General features: G+C 36.7%; 1 pseudogene across 1 annotated transcript; it reads right to left on the reverse strand.

Annotated features, from left to right (window-relative positions):
• Positions 1 to 9: 9 nt before the first annotated feature.
• Positions 10 to 2,179, reverse strand: LOC306670685 (sorting nexin-4-like; annotated as a pseudogene). The gene has a single exon. The product of its transcript is annotated as a sorting nexin-4-like (transcript).
• Between the last annotated feature and the right edge of the window lie 5,950 nt (positions 2,180 to 8,129).

Below are 8,129 nucleotides of genomic sequence, written 5' to 3' on the forward strand. Positions count from 1 at the left end.
CTATTAATGATAAAGGTATGAGCTCATGTGTTCACCACATTTATCTTATACATGGAAATGCTACATTTTGTACCCTGAAATGCCATGAGCAGAGAGCCAAGCAAAGTAAATTAGGCTCATCACTGAGGTTAAGAATTGTTGAGAATAATACTACTCAATTAAAACTTTCAATATAGCAATTCCGAAAAGAATTTATTCCATTCTGTATCTGAGAAGTTGAGACTTATTTGTTGGCAGTATAAAATTTCTGACCAGTATCAGAATTCTGGTAAAACACAAGCTGAAAGCATTTTCTAGTGTATGAGCTGTTATAGGGGCATCAATGAATGTGGAAGAAATTCTTAGATTTCACAATAAATTTCTGCTGAGCTTTGTCAAACTGAACAGTTCAACTATAAGGCAAGAGAATATACCCCCTTATGACAGATTAGTGGGTCTTACCAAGTAAATATAGGAATTCAATCTTAGGAAAAGACCTACCTGCATGAACAGATCTGAAAGAGTTGGCATTGAAAGGAGCATCTATAAATTAACTAACATCTTGACATTGTCATTGGTTCAGAAGCCTGATGAACAACCAGTTGGTATATATTATTAAATTAACATTTGTGGAATTAGCACCAGTCCCCCAAACCTCAAATTATAATATTTAATCTTGATTAAGATACATCCTTTTTGTGCTATAGGAACACAACTATAATCAGGTTAAATAAAAATAAATTGACTCAACTTATTACATATTTTTAAGTATACAGGGTAGCAACTTAAAATTTCTTTTATTTACTTGTGCTTTTGTTTTGGGGCACTTTGAAGGAAAAGTCATTTCACAGGACTACATCTTGCTAAAGCATTCCTTAGCATTGGTCCAAACTTGAATTCCCTTTTTGCACATGCTGATCTGCATGACAGCATAACTTACGAGTGTCTCATTTAGGTCACAGTTCTTTTGTTCTTTGAATTGTTCAGTATCAACCCATGCATTTTTCACAAATTCTCTGCCTTCCAAATTTTTAGACTTTAGCTGTTGTTCGCCTTCATTTATTTGTTCTTCTAACACCTCGGTTCTGGGTTCTTTTTGTTCTGGAGTTTCTTGACCAAAGAACTTGGTAGTCATTCCCTTCAAAGAGAGTGTCCTCACGGTCCCATTGCAAGTTCTTCACACTGCTGCTTCTTGGATGCGAGGTCCTGAGCGGCCATTTCCAAGTCATACTGCATAAGTTCATGTTTCCTGCCCACAGCCCAAAGTGCTTCTACATAAAAAAGATACTCCTTTAACTGATCTGCATAATGGCCTTCATCTTCCAAAATATCATCAATAGAATATGCATACACGTCCCTATGATGATCAGCACTCTGCAGCCCACCGCCCATTTCTTTTCTATGGCACTCCATTCACTGAAAACTTGCCCATAGTTCCCAGGTACTTTATATACACCATCGAGTCGATCTGCTCTCCTCTAGCTCTGACTTGAAGAAGATGTGAGATGATGGACTGTAGTTCATCACTGTAGTGTTTCAGTTTAGTAAATCTCTTGTCTGAGTTTTTCACTCTGAATGTTGCATTAAGCACTTTTAACCTGGAATCTGCCTTCAACTGAAATCCAGTTTCATTCACAGTTTCCTTCTAGTTACCTTCCTGTGTTAAAAACAAATAGAAGATGTTTTGTCTCTACAAAGGATAGGATGTGAAGCAACTCTTAAGAGAAAGTTTTCTAAACCAATCCATCTCTTTCCACAAAATCCAGGTCCACGTTGTCAGCAGAGAGATTATGCCAAACAAATTCTGCCTGTTTTTCTGGTAGAGGTGGTACAACAATTTGTGGATAGTAAACTAGAAGGTAGTTTCTCAACAACTCAAACTCACTGTATCTCCTCCACAGTGAGTCTGTTAGGACACTGACCATCAGCATGTTCAACTGACCTGTTTCAATGAGGTAAGCAGAATGTTTCTTGCACTTTCATGGCATTTCTCCAGTTCTCTTTTCGGCCTCTGAAACACTGATTTCTATCTTCTTCAATCCAATACTATTTTCTGTCATTGTGTCAGCTCCGGAGCCCACTTCCCGGGCCCCTTGGCTTCCTCACCGACCCCAGCCTCCAGCCCAGTGTTGGGACCACCCAGCCGCTCCAAGGCCGCAGACTTCGGCTGCCTCTCCAGGTCCAGAGGTGCCTGTTCCATAGCTGCAGTTCGGCACAGCGAGTTTGGTCATAATCCAGTCATTTTACCTCTGAATATTCCTGCATTAACCCAGGAGCTTTGTGGGGGAAATGCCTCACTCCAAATCACAATAGATAGGAATAGGTTGATACTTTAACTTGTTTCCTTTTATTTGTTGTTTTTAGATATACATGACAATGAAGTATATTTCGATTTATTATACATACATGGAATACAACCCATTCCAATTAGGATCCCATTCCTGTGGTTACACATAACATGGAGTTACACTGGTTATGTATTCATATATGAGCAAAGGAAAGTTACATCTGATTCATTCTACCGTTTTTCCTATTCCCATCCAACTTCTGTTTTTAGACATGTTAACCTCATTGATCTCTAAGCTGACAAGAAAAAAAACCCAGATTTGATGAAATAAAGCAGGGTGAACTTTGACCTTTAACTTTGTCTAATCTTCTCTAATGTGAAGATTAATGTTGGACATGGTTCCATCTCCTTAGTACTGAGTATTAGCAGATCTAGAATTACCAGGATGACCTCTAGAAGTTATAATGCTGTACTATAGACCTATTAATTGCTGCAGGGACCCAGGTGACTCAAATATTAGACCACAATTGAGTCCAAATAGTAGCTCATTCTCCAATATCTTCCTCTAAAATCCAAACCCAGAGTGACTACTAACTTTCCAAGTGAAAAATTTGGCAGTAATCAATTATTTCTTTTTAAATAATAAGAAAAGAGATAAAAAGATATGGTATATTATTGGGAGAGGGTAGGCAGGAACCCTGTGCTGAGAAACTGTAACTGCCCTAAAAAATAAAATCTATGAAATAATTTTTTAAATCTTTAAAACAAAGATCGCTTGAAATCAATGTAAAAGGATTTGCTAATGCAAATCTTACCAGAGAGTATGCCAGCTCTGCAGCTCGAGGGAAGCCAGGTTTGTGCTTATTAACCCAGTGACTTTCTCTGTCCTTGTCATTGTACCTACAGTTTTGCCAACAGCTCAGATTAGTTCTACGTGCTGGTGAGATTTAGCTTCTCTGGAAATCAACTGATGATAGCCTGTATGTGCTTTTTAACTTTTGGAAACAGGGCTCTTTGTTTAGCATCTGATTCTGTTATAAGTCCCCCTTCCTTGTTGAGTCAGCTCCCCCTCTTTTGCTGAACCGAGATGACTGGCTTACTCTCAGGTCAAAGGGTCATGTCACCTCAGCTTGACCAACTTAATATCTGTACTCACTACTAAGTACTTAGGTACTGCAAAACATATTATTTTTGTCACCAACCATAGTGGATATTAGATGGGACAATTATGGCTACTATTGAAGTAAGAATAGGCTTTGTATATTCAGGTCTGTGGCTACACCTGAATGTCAGGATACTTTAAGATGGAAATTTGACTTACATGTTTTGTTTTGCTTTTTCCTTTGCTGCATTAGATGGATGGAAAAACTATTTCTCTCTATGTTAAGAGTAAGTTAAAACTTTAAGCACCTCTTCCTCTCAGGGAAAAAAGGAACCCAGGTATTTCTGGTTGCTGGAGGACACACTTTCAAGATGTTTTATTCATATTAACATTGGCAGGAAGATTATTCTCCACTTAACACTTTCAGAGCAGCCCTGTTTAACCTCTGTTTTCCATTTGATATAACCAGATGATTAGTTGACCCTACCATTACAATATTTATTTTATTTGTGAGCCTTTCAAGCAATGGATTCTTAGTAATTTTTGAACATGAAGAGATCCTTGTCTTCCACTGAGTTTAGAGAAACAGATTTTAGACCTGATTTGGTTCCATTTTCTTGGTGCCTATTAGTTATACAGAATGGTGGGCTCAGTGTGGCAGATTGTTCAGGTGTATAACATGGCTTGATCAAACTCACACCCCACCTCCTCCCCATCATCCCTTTTCTCTAAACTAATGGTTTCTGTTGTTTTGGATCGTGAATGATCCTCCCAATGCTTCTTGTTTTGAAACCATAATTCCCAATACAGTAAGATTCAGAGGTGGGGCTTGATTAGAGTTCTGACCTCTTCAGTGTATTAATTAATTTGCTGGATTAATCTATTAAAATCTGAATGGATTATTAGGTGGTAATGTTAGGCAGGTGGGCAGGTTATTTGGGTGAGGCCCTGGGGACTGTTTGTCCCTGAGCTCTTTCCTGTCTCTATCTGTGCTCTCTAGTTGCTCTGAGCAGAGAAGCTGTTCTCCCCCATGATGCTCTGCCTCACCTCAGGCCCAGTGCCATGGAGTCAGCCGACCATGGACTAAAATCTCTGAAACCATGAGCAGCCCAAAATAAACTTTTTCTCCTCTCAGTTGTTCTCATCAGATATTTTGGCCTCAGTGATAAAATATGAACATAGTCTCCCTTTTACATTCAGATGTCTCTTTTAATTCCCTTCCTCTGGCTCCCAAATATGAGAGAAAACATATGTCACTCGTCTTTTCCAGTCTGGCTTAACATTTCACTTAGCATGATGTTTTCCCCTTCCATCAATTTTTTTCCTACAAATGTCATAGTTTCAATCTTCTTTATGGTTGAATAAAACTCCATTGTGTATATACACCACATTTTCTTTATCCATTCATCTGTTGACAGACACCTAGGCTAATTCCATAACTTGACTATTGTAAATTGTGCTGCAATAAACATGGGTTTACATATATTGCTAAAGTATGATAACTTTGTTTTGGATACATACTAAAGATTGGTATAGTTGGATCATATGGTTGTTTTAATTTCAGCATTTTGAGGAAACTCCATGCTGATTTTCATAGTGGCTGCACTAATTTACATTCCTTCCCACAGTGCATAAGAGTTGCTGTTTCTCTGCATTCTCACCCGCATTTACTGTTTTTTGTGTTTGTGACAATTGCCATTCTCACTGGACTGAAACAGAATCTCAGTGTAGTTTCGATGTGCGTTTCCCTGATGGCTAAAGATGTTGAACAGTTTTTTCACAATATTGGCCATGTGTACGTATTCCTTTGAGAAGTATCTGTTCATTTCATATTACCATCTACTGATTGGGTCATTTGTTTTATTGGTATTGAGATTTTTTTTTGGTTCTTTTTATGTTCTGAATATTAATACTCTGTCAGAGAGTAGATGGCAGATTTTCTCCCATTCTGTAGGCTGGCTTTTCAAATTGTTAACTACTCCCTTTGTTATGCAGAAGCATTTTAATTTGATGCCATCTCACTTATTGGTTGTTTTCATTTCCTAAGGTATAGGAGTTCTATTCAGGACATTGTTTCCTGTGCATTGGCATCGAAGTATTTCTCTCATGTTTTCTTTTAATAGTTGCATAGTTTCTGTCCTCTAACTAAGTCTTTGATTGTTTTTAAGTTGGATGGGAGGAGAGAAGGAAATCTAGTTTCATGATTAACCAGTTTTCCCAACACTGTTAAAGAGACTGTCTTTTCTCCAGTATGTTTCTGGCACTGTTGTGAAGAATCAGATGACAATAGTTGAGTGGGTTTATTTCTGTTCTATTCCATTGGTCTGTATGTCTGTTTTATGTCAGCACCATGCTGTTTTCATTACTGCATTTCTATAGTATGATTTAAAGTCCGATATTGTGATGCTTCTGGCAGTATTCTTTTTGTTCAGGACTGCTTTGGATATTCTGGGTCTTTATTTCTTTCCTGTGACTTGTAGGCTATTTTTCTTCTATTTTGTTGGGGAATGCAAGGAGTCTGTAGATTTCTTTTGGTAACATGGCCATTTTAATAACATTATTTCTGTCTATTCATGAACATAGGTCTTTTCATCTTCTAGTGTCTTCTTCCATTCCTTTTATCAGTTGTCTTTAATTTGTCTCACAGAGGTTATTCACATCCTTAATTAGATCTATTACTATATTTATTTTTTTAAAGTTCTTGGGAATGGAATTATTTTTCTGATATATTTTTTGGAAGATTAATTATTGATGTTTATATATTGATTTTTTTATACTCCTACATTGTTAAATTTGATTATTACTTCTAGAAATCTTCTGGCCAAATTTTAGGATCTTCAACATATAGGATTATATTAACTTCAAATAGGGATAATTTGACTTCTTCTTTTCAAATTTATTTTTTCTTTTGATTTTAAATGCTCTGTCCAAAATCTCAAGTACTATATCGAATAAGAGTGGTGAGAGTGGACACTCTTGCCTTGTTCCTGATTTTAGAGGAAATGTTTTCATTTTTTCCCCATTCAGTATAAGGCTGGCTTTAGGTTCATCATACTAATCTTTATGATGTTAAAATAAGTTTCTTCTATCTTAGTTTCTTCAGGGTTTTATCATGAAGGGGTGTTGACTTTTGTCAAAGGCTTTATCTGCATCAATTGAAATGATCACGTGATTTCTGTCCTTGGGTCTATTTAAGTGGTCTAATACATTCATTGATTTGCATATGTTGGCAATCCTTGCATTTTCTGAATGAAACCAACTTAATCACAGTGTGTAATCTTTTTGGTGATATATTGTTGAATTTGGTTGGAAGAACTTTGGTAAGAAATTTTACTTTTGTGTTCATCAAAGATATTGGTCTATAACTTTTTATTTTTTTAATGTGTCCTTATTTTGTTTTGATATCAGGATGAAACAGGCTTTGTAAAATGAATCTGAAAGCATTATCTTCTTTTATATTTCATGGAATAATATGAGGAACTTTAGTGTTAGTTCTTTAAGGATCTGGTAAAATTCAGGTATGAAGCTATCTGGGCCTGGATTTTTCTTTGTAAGAAGCCTTTTATTTATTATTGCTTAAATGTCATTGCTTAATATTGGTCTGGTTAGGTTTTTCACGGAAGGATTTTATTTTGTCATCAAATTTGAAGGTAAGTTTTGCTGGGTATAAGATTCTTGGTTGGCATCCATTTTCTTTCAGGGCTTGGTAAATGTTGTTCCAGGCCCTTCTAGCTTTTAGGGTCTGGATTGAAAAATCTGCTGATATCCTTATTGGTTTCCCCCTGAATGTAATTTGATTCTTTTCTCTCGCAGCCTTTAAAATTCTGTCTTTATTTTGTATGTTAGATATTTTCATAATAATGTGCCTTGGTGTGGGTCTGGTGTAATTTTGTATATTTGGAGTCCTATAGTCCTCTTGTACCTGGTTTTCCATTTCATTCTTCAGATTTGGGAAATTTTCTGATATTATTTCATTGAATAGATTGTTCATTCCTTTGGTTTGTTTCTCTAAGCCTTCCTCAATTCCAATAATTCTTAAATTTGGCCTTTTCATGATATCCCATAATTCTTGTAGATTCTGTTCATGATTTCTTACCATCTTCTCTGTTTGGTCAATTTTGTTTTCAAGGTTAAATATTTTGTCTTCAATGTCTGAGGTTCTCTCTTCCAGGTGTTCTATCCTATTGGTTATGCTTTCTATGGAGTTTTAACTTGGTTTATTGTTTCCTTCATTTCAAGGATTTCTGTTTTTTTTTTTCAGTATCTCTAACTCTTTATTGAAATGATCTCTTGCTTCCCGTATTTGCTCTGTTGATTGGTGCGATCATTAATGCCTGCATTTGCTCTTTCATCTCCTCCTTCAATGCCTGCATTTGCTCTTTCATCTCCTCCTTCAATGACTGCATTTGCTCTTTCGTCTCCTCTTTTAATACCTGCATTTGCTCTTTCATCTCCTCGTTTGCTTCCTTGACTGTTTTAATTATGTACATTCTGAACTCCCTTTCTGACATTTCTTCTGCTGTGCTGCCATTGGGTTTTATTGATATAGTATCTAGGTTTGTTTGGAACATTTTTTCCCTTGTTTTCTCATATTGTTCAGATGTCAGTGGGACTCTGAGATACTGCAGATTTCCTCTATTGGCTTTTAGTGTCCCTGTAGATCTCCAGTGTATCACCTCCCAGCCTTCAGTAGCCTGAAGTCTTGGAGGAACTTATAATGCAGTGCTTCCGAAGAAAGCTACCCCTAGCCTGCTACTGGGG

Source organism: Sciurus vulgaris (assembly GCF_902686455.1).
Source record: "Sciurus vulgaris genome assembly, chromosome: 1".
In the NCBI taxonomy this organism is placed as follows: Eukaryota; Metazoa; Chordata; class Mammalia; order Rodentia; family Sciuridae; genus Sciurus; species Sciurus vulgaris.